A 17,382-nucleotide genomic window follows, 5' to 3' on the forward strand; every position below is an offset into this window, starting at 1 on the left:
TTAGGTTTTATTAACAATCCCCAGCAATTCGGGGATTAGATTGACGGGACAAATATCAGTCCTGGAAAAATTGACCCTACACGTGGACGAGGGACAACAAACGTAGGCTAGTATAAAAGGAAAGGTAAACTAATTAGTGGGCAGCCCCATCTCACTTCCTGAAAAAAAACTCCAGGAATGGGAATGCCCGAATAATATATGCGCTCCACCATGGAAAACCCATTGACGGGCAACCGGAGAAAAACACTAGTGCTCCTCGGACATGATCCGAGGAGTCCAATCCCTCAATTTATAAAGTTATTGGGCTTGGATATCCGGACTAAAACCTTTTCTAGTCTAAGTTTATCTAAGGTCCGGCCTATACTAACGCCCCGTGACCCAACGCTAGCCTTTCAAGCCCACTCTCTACAAATTTTATTATGAGGGATCCGTCACGCGCGAGCCCAACGTCATTGTTGGGCCGTTTGAGAATCGTGTCCCTACAATTGGCGCCGTTTGTGGGGAGGCTTGCGCGTTGGCACCAGTGGCGCATGAGTCAGCTCTCTAGCAAGCAGAGATTCACGAGTTTTTCCCACCTCCGGTGATGCGCAGCTGTTGCTCTGCCATAAGCTTCTGCTAGGGGCTACGCCTTGCACTGCTAACGGCGCGGTAGGCTCTAGGGGCTTCCAGCCCCAAGCCAACTCTCCCCTCCCTGTCCTAGGGGCTAACCTTCGAAAAATAAATAAGTATAGAGAAAAAAAAAAAAACCACTTAAAAAGAAATCTTACAAGTTTTGGACAGAACCAAGGCCTTGCATGGTCCTCGGACCCAAGCCTATGAGGAAACCAAGTACAAAAAAGAAATCTTACAAGTTTTGGACAGAACCAAGGCCTTGCATGGTTCTCGGACCCAAGCCTATGGGGAAACCAAGTACAAACAAGAAATCTTACAAGTTTTGGACAAAACCAAGGCCTTGCATGGTCCTCGGACCCAAGCCTATGGGGAAATCAAGTACAAAAAAGAAATCTTACAAGTTTTGGACAGAACCAAGGCCTTGCATGGTCCTCGGACCCAAGCCTATGGGGAAACCAAGTACAAACAAGAAATCTTACAAGTTTTGGACAGAACCAAGGCCTTGCATGGTCCTCAGACCCAAGCCTATGGGGAAACCAAGTACAAACAAGAAATCTTACAAGTTTTGGACAGAACCAAGGCCTTGCATGGTCCTCGGACCCAAGCCTATGGGGAAACCAAGTACAAACAAGAAATCTTACAAGTTTTGGACAGAACCAAGGCCTTGCATAGTCCTCGGACCCAAGCCTATGGGGAAACCAAGTACAAACAAGAAATCTTACAAGTTTTGGACGAGAAGCACAATCGGAATTCCCTACTCCCCAGTTGACTGCTCGGATGGATTATCTAGAGATCATCAGCCTTGGACGGTATTCACGTGTTTATCACATAATATTCAACTGTTATCCCGGTTAGTTTCCTGAGTTTTGATTTACTATGAATTATCAATATAATGCCACGTAGTATTGGTAAATTGGAATTAATTAAATTATGTTTCAAGCTATTTTGCTCTGAATATACTTGAAGAAACACACACATAGGGCATACCCATTCACGAAGTAGCGTTGTCAAAAGAACAGTATTCAAAACGCATAAAGAAAGTTCCATTCTTATTAAAACAAAGAAATAGTACAGCGTACAATGAAAAGCTGGAATCAGTTTGTGTTAAAGCTCACTACATAACTAAAAGGAAAGGAAGATACAAGAGAATAAAATAAAGCTGAGGAAGTAGATCAGAGGAGAGGTTGGCTACAGCTCCAAGACCTTGTTCTTCCTCAATGCTTTCACATGCCCACAACTCAAACAGCAAAAGAGACCCAACTTGAGCCTGACACCGCTGAAGGAAAGGTGCAAGGAGTTGGAAGTTGAGGGACTTTCTCTAAATATACGCCTGCCGCAAAGCAGAGGCGCTGATGGCAGAAAATCTTTCTTCTGCCACCCCAAAATTCTGGCATGGACAGAATCTGCTTCGGATTTTGACTAAAAGTGGGAGAGATTCCCTTCCCCCTCGGTCGAAATGGAGTGTTCTCCTGAACTTATGCTTCCTGTGCCCGTACCTTACTACTTTGAGTCTCATGAGGACACGGTGTTTCTGCGGCGGAGAGAGTTCTTTCTTCCCAACCCTTGCCTTAGACATGTTATGCTAAGGGAGGAGAGCTCCAGATGTGGGAGTTATGATGTGGGAGAAAACTGAAGGACTGGTGCGTATATAAAGCAACTCTCTCTCCCTCCTATTTATTTGAAAAGACAAGGTGGTGGCAGTCAACTCACGCAGCGTCCCAAGGAACGTTACAGACAAAATGGTTCTGGCTCAACTTCCAACGCCAACTGCAACCACAAGATTAAAGAAGCCTCGTAAAGGCGCACCTCGATCATTGGGACGTCAGAGAGTACTGCGTGGCCAGAGGATGCAGAAATATCTCTTAGTTCGTGGGGAAATTGAATTCGCGGCCCAGGCCCGCTTTGCGTGAAGGCTCAGGGACTGCGGCCCACGTCGAGAAATAGCCGTTGCCGAGGACAACCCCTGCTCGGCGCCTTATGAAATGCCTGATGAAGGGGAGAATCTGAACTCGAAGAGTCTTGGACAGAACATAGGACTTGTATGATCCTCGGACTCAAGCCTATGGGCAAACCAAGGACATAAAAGTCTTGGACAGAACCTAGGGCTTGCATGGTCCTCGGACTCAAGCCTATGGGGAAACCAAGGACATAAAAGTCTTGGACAGAACCTGAGACTTGTATGATCCTCGGACTCAAGCCTATGGGGAAACCAAGGACATAAAAGTCTTGGACAGAACCTAGGGCTTGCATGGTCCTCGGACTCAAGTCTATGGGGAAGCCAAGTACATAAAAGAAAAAACGTAAGTTTTAAACGAAACCCAGGCTTTGCGAAGTCCTCGGACTCAGGTCTTTTGGTAAATCAACTGTTCGGATGGAGAAGTTTCTCGGCTCAAATACGGGAAAAAGTTAAGGCCAGTATGTTAAGAAGATGGCGAAATAAACTGATGATCGTTAGCCTAAGGAAATTATTCATTGGGAAGGTGACGTGTCCTCGGATAACTACTTCTTACACCTTATCGAACATTTAGTCCCCACCTCGACTAATTTTAAGGTAAGTCTCGTTCTTAACTGGTCGGATTGTTATGTCGAATAATAATTTGGTTAAAGTTATTATGGCGTCTTTTCATTAGCGAGTATTTTGGCCTTAGTTGTTATTGATTCCAATGCTATACTACTGTGCTGAGCAGAGCTTGCAAATTTATTAAAACATATAAACAGAACATGCGAAATAGAATAACAGTAACTTTTATTAATATAAAAAATTATTACAACGTACAAGGAAGGGCTTAAACAAGCCTATACAAAAATTAACTGCCGAAGCAGTAATAACATCCGTAGTACAGATAAGTAAACCGTCAGGTGTCCTTTAAACTCGCCTTCAAAGTCTCTCTGAAATCTCTGCCTCAGTACTGCTCATATCAGAAGAAGGGCCTTATATAGAAAATGAGAAGGAGAAGGAAGAAGAATTGGAACACATGGAAGCACTTCAGCAAGCTCTTGTCGCTGAGGAGAGCAAAGGGAAAAGAAGATGGAGGACATGAGCAAGAAGGAGGAGAAGAAGAGGGAAGAGATGAAGAAAATAAAAAGGAGCAAAAGAGGGAGAAGGGGAATCAAAGGATGGCGCCAGTGAACAAAGAGAGGAAGAAGCCAGGGCGTTTAGTCCCTGCCTCAATCTTAACTCTTAGCGCACTGGAGCCATATTAGGTATGCTCATGAGAGAGCGGATGGAGATGACAAGGGAGGTTTTTGACTCAGTCACACCGGAAGTGAGATGTGACGGGTCCCTGCTTCGGATTTTGGCTAAAAGAATGGGGAGGCAAATCTTGAGTCTTCGCCATCCCTGCCCCGATCGAGCCATCTCAAGTTTTGTTAGGACATGGCGTTTCTGGGAGAGGAAGGTTTTATTCATGGCTGACTACTATGGTGGATGTATTATGGGATAGGGAATAACCGGATGGAGGAAGTGAATTCTGAGAAGGGCCTGAGGGATTCAGATATGAGAGAATCGCCTTTTGTCTTCTCTCTTTATATAGGGAGAAAAGGATATATACCACGATCAGATCCCCAAGGAAATCTATAAAGAAGAACGCGCCGTTTCATTCTCCCACGCCATCGGTAACCGTTAGATCGGGGAGGTCTCGTAAATGGGAAAATATTAAAGGCACGCTACAGATAACCAAACGGCATAATGGCAATGTGCGCAAATTGAGGGAAATGTCTTGTAGACCGGCGCATCCCTCGGGGAAGTGAAGAGTCGCAAACGTTGATCAAGGGCTGAATTGAATGAACCGCAATAAAGGCTTGATATTACCAAAACCCACCTTTCCAACTAAGACGTTGGACAGCAGGGTTTTGAGGGGTTAATGTGGGGCACAATAGTTTGTGGGCTCGGCCCGCTCACTTATAGGGAATCCGCAGGCCCCAAACTGAAGGAAGCCAGGGCCCAGGCTCAAAAATAGTAGGCCCAAAGTGGCCCGAAGATATAGCCGAGAACAGCTTAGTCCTCGGCAGACCCAAAGTCTCATTGATGAAAAGGGGCATACAAGCAAACCTAAAAGATCAGAAAATATCTCGGGGGAATAGTCCTTAATACCCTTCATTGATATGACATCGCACCTAACAGAACCTGATTTTTAGGCTTTATTAACAATCCCCAGCAATTCGGGGATTAGATTGACGGGACAAATATCAGTCCTGGAAAAATTGACCCTACACGTGGACGAGGGACAACAAACGTAGGCTAGTATAAAAGGAAAGGTAAACTAATTAGTGGGCAACCCCATCTCACTTCCTGAAAAAAAACTCCAGGAATGGGAATGCCCGGATAATATATGCGCTCCACCATGGAAAACCCATCGACGGGCAACCGGAGAAAAACATTAGTGCTCCTCGGACATGATCCGAGGAGTCCAATCCCTCAATTTATAAAGTTATTGGGCTTGGATATCCGGACTAAAGCCTTTTCTAGTCTAGGTTTATCTAAGGTCCGGCCTATACTAACGCCCCGTGACCCAACGCTAGCCTTTCAAGCCCACTCTCTACAAATTTTATTGTGAGGGATCCGTCACGCGCGAGCCCAATGTCATTGTTGGGCCGTTTGAGAATCGTGTCCCTACAGTAATAATTAAATATTTTTTTATTTATCTACCCTTAAAAAAAAAAAAGGAACACCCTCAAAATTTTTTTATGCCAATAAAATTAAAGAGAAATGCTATGTCCACAACATTTTTACAATATTTTCATAACAAATCACAAGTAGTTAGTTGTTATTAGTTCAAATTTGAACCTAGCACTAAGATTACTTTTTTATGACAACAATAATAACCAGTAACAACCTACCACTTAGGATTTGTTGTAAAAATGTTGTGAAAATGCCATGGACATATCATTTCTCAAAATTAAATTTTGGTGGATTATTTGTTACATTTCAGCCGGTGCCAGTTTTTAGAAGAAAAAAAGAAAAAACCCTAAACGGACAAACTCGTCAGCACAACATGTCATTACCTACGTCGAATGCCTAAAAAACAAATCCAGCCATCGCAAAGGTCGCCCCTACTTCTTCTTCTTCCTTTTCTTCTTCTTCTTATTGTACTATTTTTGGTTGTTGTTTTTTATTATTTAATTACATATTTATGTTTTAATATTATAAAACAGTAATTGTTATGTAATAACTAAATGATCTGAGTGTCAAAAAAGAAAAACTAAACGATTTGTTTTATTTGAGGTTTACTTATTTGGATCAATAATTTTATGTTGTATAAGAAAATATAAATATAAATATATATTATTTTTAACTTTTTTTAGAAATCCCGAAATACCCTGAAATGGTACGTTGAAATAGATCAGTACCAAAATATTCCGTTCCACTAAACAAATCGAAACAGTGTCCAAAACAGTATTCATAACATTGCTTTCAAGCAAAAAGAAAAAGCTAAAAAAAAAATTTAACTAAAATCTAAAAAAGAAAAAATTGTAATAGAGAATCTAAAGAAAAAAAAAAATTGTAACAGAGCAAGCCTATCCAAGAACACCTTGAAAAATATTCCTGGAGTCGCGACTGCACATGAGGAAGACTACTACATTTATATTGACCAAAGCCAGTCAAGTTGACCCCGGATATACCCAATCCAACGGTAGATGTTCTTGATGACTTATCTATGAATAATATTGAGTTATGGAATTAGCTTATTATAGGCTTTGTATATCACTTTTGTGATGGTTAGAGATGTACGTTGGTTTGATATAGAAGTTGCGTGGGCATTTGTTTAAAAAGTTAGTTTTTTTTTTTTTTTTTTTTTACTATTTAGTTTTTTTTTACTATTATTCAGCTTATTTTTGCTACTATTTAAGGGTTCTATTGCATTTTTTTGATATTATTCATGGGTCTCACTGTATTTTTTCAACTATTTTTTAACTTTATCTACAGTAATTTTAGCAAAATGTTTTCAGTTTCAACTAAATAAACAGTTTTCAAACTGTAGTAGTCACAATTCGTCGAACACGTTTAAAGAAATCAAACATTATGAATATGTTAGTCCTGGAATATTTTCAATTACAGTGATGAACTTTCCGTATGTATACTAAAATGATGCTGTATTTTTAAAAATATAAAATATTCTAAATAACATATTTACACTAATAAAAAAATTAGATTAAGTTTTTTTTTTTCTTTCAAAAGAAGATAAAGTGCAAAGTGTTGATTGAGGAATGGCACAAGTAGTCAAAAGTTCCAATAACGCAAGGCTGAAAATTATTCAAGCGTGAAGGTGAAGTTGGGTTAGAATTTTTATTTATTTTGTCTGTCTTCTAGCTTAGATCAATCCATGAGTTTTTCTCTCTTAAACATATAAATTAATCGATTAATCAATATAAAAATGGACTAAAGATCAAAATATTATTATTCCAAGTAGTGGCATCTAAAAGGAGTATGCGAGGAAGGGGGTGTTTGGTACCATAACTTAAATAACAGTTTTCAGTTTTTAAATAACATTTACACGTATTTCACACACTTTTTTATGTACACGTATTTCCAAAAAATATAAACAACGTTAATAGAACAATATTATCAAACGGGCCCTCACAATTTCTTGAAAGATGAGATGACAATATATAAAGACGAAAGTGCCCCATGCATAGTGTGAGTGTGATTGTGTGAGTCTACTATCAACCAACAATGGAATCGGTTGTAATAATTGAGGATAAATGAAGACTCAGTTGGGTTGAATTAGGTTTCAGTTTTGTATTCTTCACTTAAGACATTGTGGTTAGAGCATTAGCATTGGAAAATTCCAATGCTATTCTATTTTATCATTCTAAAAAGTCACTTTATTAATATATTATACTATTTTACAATACCTTTAGTATCCCAAAACTCTATTTTTATTAAAATATTATTTTTTAACCTTTCTTTATTATTTCTTTCCAACCGTTTTTCAGTCCCATTTTCCTGGGCTTTCTAGTAGTCATTTTTATTCCTCTCTCTCTCTCTCTCTCAACCTCTAGCACCGGTTCAACACACAACACACACACACCTATGATACACCGATCAACCTATCCAAACCCATCACCACACCCACACACACAAACACAAACACAAACCATCAAACCAGCAACAAAGCCACACACACAAACACAAACCATCAACAGAGCCAAACACACAAATCATCAAACCAGTTGGAGCCAACAACGGCCACCACACCCACCACCCAAGCCACCAATCAGCAAACCCAAGCCACCGATCAGAAACCCACGCCCCCGATTTGAAACCCAGGCCACCGATCAAAAAAATTATCACCGGAGCAAACCCATTAAAAAAAAAAAATCATCATCGGAGCAAACCCATTCAAAAAAAATCATCACCGAAGCCACCATTGGAGCTACTGATGATCAACCCAACCCATCCACCCATCGATCAACAAATCCACCGTTTCAAACCCACCATCAACCGATCCCAGCCCACCAATCCAAACCTAGCTCGCCGATCCACACTGATCCAACCTCCAAAATCCAAAACCCAGGGGATGGCGATGAAACTTCAGAGACAAGAGAGTAGATGGAGAAACAGAGAAAGAAGAGAGAGAAGAGAACAGAAATAATGAGAGAGATGAGAGACAGAGATAAAATATATATATATATATTTTTTTTTACAATACTGTTACAGTGCAATTCTAAAGATAGAATTGCACTGTAGCAATATTGCAAAAAAATTTGCAATACTTGCCTTTACAATTCTTTGATGCAGATGATTTTAAGGCTGCAAATGCCAAATTTCCCTTAGATATGGCATTAGCATTCTCCAATGCTAATGCTCTAAGGCAACTTCTTCAAATAAAGTTGAAGATTTATTTAACTTTTGGTTTTTTTTTTTATTATTTAAAATCTATTTTTTAATATAAAATAACAAATTAAAACAAATTTATTGTATTACTCAATGACTATAAAACTAAAATAAAAACTATTTCTTAAGTGAAGCAAAAAATTACTAAAAAATTATGATTAAAAATTTTAATAAAATTCTACATTTGAATCTCTAAATAAAATTTGAGTATAAATTTATTTACTAGTGGGAAATTAATGAGTTTTTTTAGCATTTGTATGTGGAAGATTAAATGAGTTCTTTCAGTCTAAAACTAAGAAAAACAAATTGTCACGTCCTATGAAAAAGGTTTTCTTTAACTAGTTTTTTTTTTTTTTTTTTTTTTTAAACTATCTTTTATTTATTAGTGAATTATAAGACTTAATTAATACTTCTAGTGGTACAAAGATATCAATATTGGTAAAAATTTAGAGACCCTTTTTCTTTGGGGCCTTACAAGGTTGCCTATTTGCCTCACCAATTGAGCCTAATTTTGTGATGCATTATTTTCTGCATGGTAGAAATCCCATTAACATGCATTTTATTTTATTTTTACATAAATATATTTTTTTCAAAATTAGAATAGTATTTTTGACTTAGATTTTTAATATTTGTATATATCACATAAAATATCTTGTATTATATGATACATGAATAGTCAACAACTTATAAAGGTTTTAAATATATAAGTATTTTTCTTACAAATTTGGGATTAATTCAATTAATGATTTCTTTTGCAATCACTTATGCAATATAATTATATATATTTGACTAAATATGTATTTACAATATTTACAATCAAATAGGTCACACTAAAAAGTTTGGTTTTAGTTTTAGTCTCATGAACCCTATAGATAAAATCTGATAATAATAAAAGGATATAAATGAAACAATCAAATGAAACAATTAAAGATTCAGCCAAGAAAAAAAAAATGAAACAATTAAAGAGAAAGAAGGCAAACATAATGATCCCCCACACAATATATATATATATATATATACACACACTGTATTAGTATGAACTGTCTAATTCATAAGCATGTAATTACATTATTTTGCTTTGGGCAAAGCAAAATAAAGAAAAATAAAGTAATTACATGCTTATGGATTAGACTGTACATACTAATACAGTCAATACAATTCTTGTATCCAACGATACACGATCATCCCAACACAACAGTACAAAACTAACAACCGTGCACAAAAAGATATCTCAACTAATAGATGATATATCACAAAATAATACAACTTGCAACTATTTAGATCAAATAATTTAAACAAATTACATAAAAAATTAGATGATCTAAAATATTTGTATCCAGGAGGAGTCTGCCAAAGGAGCAATTTCTTGGAAGATGGCAAGAGATAGTGTAGAAAGTGCTGGATGCGCATTGTATTGTATCAGTGAAATTGGTGGAAGAGAATTGCATGCGAACTATGATGTACCTAAAAAGAAGCTAGCGTAAAAAGCATTGATTGACCTAAATACAAATGTGGTCAATATTTGTAATAATTGAGGTTAAAGTTATTGAAGCGTGAATGTGAACATGAGAAGAAAGGACCTGCTCTGCATATTTTGAATGACCTGCCTAGTATAAAGTTGAGCCTTTTGTAAATAGATTGATAATGATTGTTTCTAATTAATATTATTATGAGCTTTGTTTAACCAAAAAAGAAATAAAGAAATGATTAGACGACAGATTCAGATCAGGATTGGGTTCAGATCAAAAGTATCTAAGGGTGCATTTGAATACCGCTTATTTTGTTGAAAACTGAAAACTAAAAATAAAAAAAAAAATAATTTCCAGTTACTATTCACTTTTTAAATTATTGTTCATTTGCCTTAATGCACTGTTTATGTCCCATGAATAGTGTAAGAGGCGCTAGTCCCCCAAAAAAAAAAGTGCAAAATGCAAAATGCAAAACGTGGACACCGAATACAAACATACACCAAACCTAAATTTAATGAAGTCACTATTTTTTTTTTTTTTTAGATCTATGAAAAATCAAAATAAAAATTTGGATTAACCTATATGCTATATTAACCTATATGAACCCTCTGTTTTTCACCTAAATATTAAAAATACTTTAATCAACTAATTAGTAACATGACAATTGAAAAAACATGAAATACTAGACAATACATATCAATAGATTCAAAACAGTAATTTAATACGATTCCTACAATATAATATACACACAAGCATTGAACACCAATAAAAACTAACTACCATGCACAAAACCATATCTCAATTTATAGATAATATCACAGGATAATACAGCTTAAAACTATTTAGATCAATTAATTTCAATAAATTACCATAAAAAATGAGAATAAATTTTAATAGGAGTAATTTGATAGATACAGTTATGGAAGGGGATTTGGATCTAAATTTTTTGTTGGAAATACTAGAATGTACCTATCAAATTAAACTAAAACGTTCTTACTAAAAAATTTATTTAAAAATTTGGAAAATGATCTAAAGTACATACAAAAATTGCCAGCAAACTTTTAGTGAGTATAGGGAAAAATTGTATTTTGACCCCTCATTTCAATTGATCAAACCTGTACCTAACTTGTTTGCGTCGGATTGGGTTTCGGGTTTGACCCATTTTCCACGTGTTAGAAATTCCATTACTTACTAGAATTTTTATTTATGAGTTTCAGTGAGTTGATGGGTTCACATTGAACTGTTCAAGACCAATTTTGAACTAATAAAGAGCACTTGCATTTTGAGCGCTTGTATGATAAGAAAAGTATTATATTTTAGTTAATTAAGTCTAAAATTCATCCACGTCAAGATATATAAAATTGTATAAAAATACACTAGTACTATTTATTTTACATTTCTATTTTTTATTTTTTATTATGTGTATCGAAGATGAAAGAAGAAAATAGATAATAATTGATACGTATGAAGAAAAATAAATATATAAAAAATAAATATTTTAATAATATATAATGTAAAATAGATAATTTATATAAAAATAATATTTTAAAAAAAGTTGTTATGTTAAAATAAAATTAAAAAAAAAAGAAAAAAAAAAGCCTTATGTGAATGCTCTTAAATGTCTACCTTCTCACCCATGAAAAGCTCCACTTTTAACTGAAATAGACAAAACACCAAAGCCTCCCAGATCTCCTTCCATTGGCAATTCCCAACCTCTTTCACTTGTACTATTTTCCATTTCGTTGTAATCTCAAATTCCAAAATTGTAATTTCGTATTACCATAGATCATCAAGTGCATTAGTTCTCAAAGACGAAGTTCAAGTTTTCATATTCTCAAGTAAGACTCTGTTCTGGAAATTATATATTCTTCTTTTTATTTATGTTTTCATCAATACTATTATGACTATTACTATCAATTTTTATGTTTTATAACTCAAACCTAAACCTAATACCTCCACCTTGTACAGAAAGAAAATTTTTTTTTTTTTTCTTCCCCTTTGTATAGGAACAAAATTGTTGTTCTCAAATAATCTAACTAAATCATCTTTCCAACAGATCATTTTTTGCTAATTCCCCTACAATTGTTGTGGTAATGAAAGTCTAAATGCTCACTTGATCATCTTAATATAATTAATAATGGACAAAGTTGACACCAAACTTAGTTGTAGCCTAAACCTCCAACTTTGATTTAAAGAATCACTACACCAAAATAAGTCTATTACATCAAGTGTTAATACAACAAAATTAGTATAGGGTATTAGACATAATATCATATCTAAAAATTAAAAGTCGTTGCAATAGTAACTTAAAAATAGTAAATTATTACATTATTAATAATTAGTTGTAATAATTTATAATTTTTAGTTGCAATAAAGATTTTAATACTAAATTGAATTTAGAAATTTTTTTGCAATAACTTAAATTGAAGAAATTAATTTTTTTTAATAACTTAAATTGAAGAAACCATTCTAATAACTTGATACCAATTATATATTTTGCGATATATTATAATAGAAATTTCAAAGAGATGACTTATTGCAACAAATTTAACATTGCAATAACTAAAATATCAATTATTTTGTAATCTATTGCAGTGACAAATATGAAGCTACAATGAATATATTATTACAATGATCTAATTCCAATTATTTTACAATTTATTGTAAGAAAAAATTAACTATTACAATAAATATACCATTGCAATAATTTGAACCTAAATTATTTTTCTCAATTCTTTACAATCTATTGTAATAAAATTCATGAAATAATAGCCTATTGCTACAAGATATTTGAAGTAATAAATTGTTTATTACAATAGCAAATATATTATTACATCAAAATTTTCATTAAAATATTTAAGGTTTATTGCAACAAAATTTTTTTTAGCACAAACTTATTACCTCAAATTTTATTGCAACACTTCGCATAAACTATTGCAATGACTTCGATGTTATTGCAACGATTTTTTTTTTTTTTTTTTTTGTAATAAAATTTTTTTGTTGTAGTGGATTAACATGAGTACATGACTATATATTTTAAAAATCTAAAGATTAAATTGCATGTTCTTTATGTTCTTAACATACATGTGAAATTTCATGTCAATTAAATTTTATTTATTATTCGATCTATAAACTTAATTTTTATGCATAATTTCACATTATAAAAAATTGAAATTTAAACATTTGATTGATGACATAAATATTGATTTTTTATCTTCTAAAAATTTTGCAAACATAGAGGATACAGGAAGAGAATGTAATATAACAATGAATTTGTCAAAATTTATATACAATCAAAAGATGTTGAGTAAAGTTGTAACCTTATGCTACGTTAAAATTCCTTGCCTTCATCAAAATTATTAAAATAAAATAAAATCTTTGCCAAACTTTGTCCATTGGGAATTAGATACTTCTAATATTTACACACTTTACAATTACGTATCATTAGAAAACGATATTTATTCACATATATATTATTACACAATTCTTGATTATTACACCTTAGCCAAATGGTCTCTTAATTGTAAAGTCATTAGTTCTTTTGTGTTGGGTAGTTGTCCTTCCTGTTTTGATGATGTTATTAGGAAGGAAGCTTGTTGTATTGTGTATTTGTTTGTTTAATAAATTCTTGATTCATAAAAAAAAAGTCATTTGCGCAAGCTAATGTTTCACTCTTCTATTGATAATAGTTTATGAATAATTTTAGACTTATATTTGAGTTATCATCAAAGCACGATGGCTAGGGAAATTGTGAGCTCCATGACTGAGGGAATTGTGAGCTCGATCACTGGTGAAATTGTAAGTAAGTTGATTTCATATGCTACTAAGCTAATCAGCAGTGCTTGGGGTTGCGAGGACGAGCTAAGAGGGATTCGTCAATCATTAACCATGATTTGAGCTGTTCTGACTGATGCCGAGAGAAGGCAAGTGAGAGATGAGTCTATGAAGCTTTGGCTCTAGATGCTTGAAGATGTTGCTTATGAAGCTGACGATGTGCCGGACGAGTTTGCATACGAGAGTCTCCAGCAAAAGATAGAAGTTGGAAACCAAAGAAAGAGAAGGGTACGTGATATCTGTTCAACCTCCAATCCCGGTTTATTCCGCCTCCCAATGGCAGACAAAATTAAGGCTATTCAGGAATCACTGGTAAGAGTAGAAGACCTGGCAAATAAGTATGGTTTTGCTAAATTATTGTTAGTGGAATCAGTAGATACTAACAATGAAATTATCCCAAACCGAGAGACAACCTCCTTTCTTAATCATTCAGAAGTTATAGGAAGGCAAAATGATGTTTTGGAAATAGTGAACTTGCTAACTAGTACAACCAATCAACAACTCTCAGTCCTTCCTATAGTTGGAATGGCGGGTTTGGGAAAGACAACTTTCGCAAAACTTGCGTACAATAATGAGCTAGTAAAGAAACATTTTGATAAAACAATATGGGTATGTGTCTCTAACGATTTCAATGAAAAAAGGATTTTAAGAGAGATTCTTGAATCACTTACCAATAAGTCAAGTCAATTACAAAGTGAGAATGCAATACTTCAAAACCTTCAAAAAGAGTTGCAAGGAAAAAGATACCTTCTCATTCTTGATGATGTCTGGAATGAAGATCATATGATATGGGATAAATAAAGCGGTTGTTTGTTAGGAATTAATTCTAATATTGGAAACAATATCATTGTAACAACTCGTAGTGACAATGTTGCAAAAATCATGGAGACAATTCCCTCATATCACTTAGAAAAACTACTTGAAGATGAATGTTGGTCTATAATTAAGAAAATGGTATCTTCAATTCGGTTAACTCCAGATTTGGAGACAATTGGATATGATATTGCCAAAAAATGTGGAGGGGTCCCATTAGCTGCAAAAGTCCTAGGAGGGACAATGGCTCGTAAAAATGAAAAAAGTGAATGGCTAGCAATTCAAAGCAATAAAATTTGGAATTTTCTAGGCTTTAGCAACAAGATGTTACCAATATTAAAATTGAGCTTTGATCATTTGCAATCACCATCTCTTAAAAAATGCTTTGCATATTGTTCAATTTTTCCGAAAGATTATGAGATTAAAAAGGAAGAGTTAATTCAGTTTTGGATGGCTGAAGGGTTCCTTCAACCATCTCAAGGAAGTTGTGTGGTAATGGAGGATATTGGTAACATGTATTTTGATATCTTGTTGGCAAATTCCTTATTTCAAGATGAGAAAAAGGATGAGTTTGATAATATTATCAATTGCAAGATGCATGATTTGGTACATGATCTTGCACTCTCAGTTTCAAAATCTGAGACCTTATTTTTGAATATGGATTTGGAGGGTGACATCAGTCACATACGATATTTATTCATCGAATCTGATGGTAAAATTGTACCAAGAATTCCATCTTCAAAAGATGATGTTAGGAGATTGCGCACATCTATATATTACTAAAAGCTGAAGCGTAGCGTTTAATATTGCTGCTTTCACGTTGTGCCATATCAGCTGCCACGTTATTTTTTTTATTTTTTTTTTCTTTTTTAAAATATAATTTGTCCTACAATTTTAAAATGCTTTTTACAATTTTCAGTCTTATAAATGCAGCCCACTACTTATTTATTTACTTCCACTATCACCCTATAATAAATCTGTATAATTAATCATGCCCATCTCTTATTTATTTAGTTTCACTATCAAGCCCAACCCAAAACCTTTTTAGTTTAGCTTTAGGGTTTTGTGTGAGCCTTTTCAGCTTAAAGGAAGGAAAAAAAAAAAAAAAAAAAAAAAAAAAAAAAACAAAAACAAAAACAAAAAACAAAAAACAAAACAAAACGTTGAAGCCTTTCATTTTTTTTTCTTTCCAATTTTCTTATAATTGTTTTTAACATTTATTTTTTTAATATTTACACTTCTCCAACCTTTCTCTCTCCCTTACCATTTCATCTCCCCACTACTTCTTCAATCTTTCTCCTTCCCTTACCTTTTCATCTCCCAACTATCCTCTACATTAATATCATTCTTCCTCTTTCCCTTTATCTTCTTTTATTTTTGTCTCTTTTTATTCACACTCTCTTACTATAAATTTGTCACTATCTCTTCTATTCTATGCATAGTTTTCCCTCACAAAAAAAAAGGTTCCCTCTCTCTCTCTCTCTCTATAAATTTTTTGGTGGATTTTTTTATTTTTCTTGCATCTCTACTTTAGGTTGATAATTTTTTATATTCTTTAAAACTCTATTTTGGGTTAACTTTTGCAATTTTATTTTTATTATTATTATTTTATAACAATGCATGTATAGAAATTTAATTCTTAGAATTTGCTAATAATTGTTTATTTGATAATATGTTTTGGGCGGCCGAAATTATAATTTCTACAAAGAAAATAACCCTAATAGATTATCAAAACAAAATTTTATCCTAATATTGGTTCAATTAATCATTGTTAATTTTTATTATTTTTTTTTAGTTTACATTTTTTTTGGTGTTTTGGATTGTTCCTATATTACATTTATGATTGTTCCTATAATAAATAAAAATATAATTACAAAATACATTACTCGTTATTAGATTAGTTTAAATTGTAAATTTTTTTTAATAAAACCACCATAAAAATAATTATCACGCATAACGCACGGGATTGCAGCTAGTTTGTTTCTAAAAATGTTGTGCTTGGCAACACATTCTTAAATTTTAATTGCTTACGTGTTCTAAAATTAAATGGAGACTATAAAAGAATTGCCAAGCTCAGTTGGCCTTCTAATACATTTGAGGCTTCTCAGTGTCGCAAGTTTATCCATCAGAGCATTACCAAAGTCCATAACCAAACTCTACAATTTGCAAACTTTAAGAATCGAAGGTTGCCCATATGCCAGAGAGCCTCTTGAAGATCTAAAACAATTGATAAACTTAAGGCATATTTATATCCCTTCTAGCTTTAATGAAAACTTAAGGATATAGGGCAATTGACGTGTCTACAAACATTGCGATGTTTTATTGTGGGTCAAGATGCAGGTCATCGGATTGAGGAATTGGGATGCTTAAATCAACTTAGAGGAAAACTAAACCTATGGAATCTAGAGCATGTGAGAGATAAAGAAGAAGCCCGAAGAGCAAATTTGGGAGAAAAGGCCAAAATATGCATGTTGCGATTTCACTGGGCCATATGGAAAAGAGAAGGCAACTACGAGAATGATGAAGAGGTGTTGGAAGGTCTCGAGCCTCATCGATGTTTGAAGAGCTTAACAATTGATGGTTTTGGAGGAAAGAAATTCCCATCATGGATGTTGACAAGCCTTGATGCTTGGGATGGAATTTTGCAATTTGGCAATTTAATTGAGATCGAATTTAGGAATTGCAAAAAATGTGAGGTTCTTCCCACTCTTGGGCTTCTACCCCATCTTAGGGTTCTTACAATAGAAGGTATGGATGGTGTAAGACATACTGGAACTGAGTTTTACAGTAACAATAATAATGGAAGTGATGGCACTA

Source organism: Quercus robur, chromosome 10, assembly GCF_932294415.1.
Source record: "Quercus robur chromosome 10, dhQueRobu3.1, whole genome shotgun sequence".
NCBI classification, from domain to species: domain Eukaryota; kingdom Viridiplantae; phylum Streptophyta; class Magnoliopsida; order Fagales; family Fagaceae; genus Quercus; species Quercus robur.